The following is a 255-nucleotide window of genomic DNA, read 5'->3' on the forward strand; positions in this document are numbered from 1 at the left end:
TTTTTTTAAAAAAAATTTAGGGGCATTTAGTAAAATTAATAATCTTATGGGGTCTAAAAATAATTAAAAAAATAGGGTAATATTTCTGGAATAGTGTGCCAAACATTATTTGGAGAATAGGATTGGGAATATCTATAAAAATAGGGAGCCAAATGCACCCAAAAAGATTTTCGTAATCATTTTGTTAAATGGAAACTTGGGATTGCCGGACAGCTAAATTTCCTCCTTAGCAAGCGCCACCTTAAAACTCTAAGC

This window comes from Pistacia vera, unplaced genomic scaffold, assembly GCF_008641045.1.
Source record: "Pistacia vera cultivar Batoury unplaced genomic scaffold, PisVer_v2 Contig76, whole genome shotgun sequence".
In the NCBI taxonomy this organism is placed as follows: Eukaryota; Viridiplantae; Streptophyta; class Magnoliopsida; order Sapindales; family Anacardiaceae; genus Pistacia; species Pistacia vera.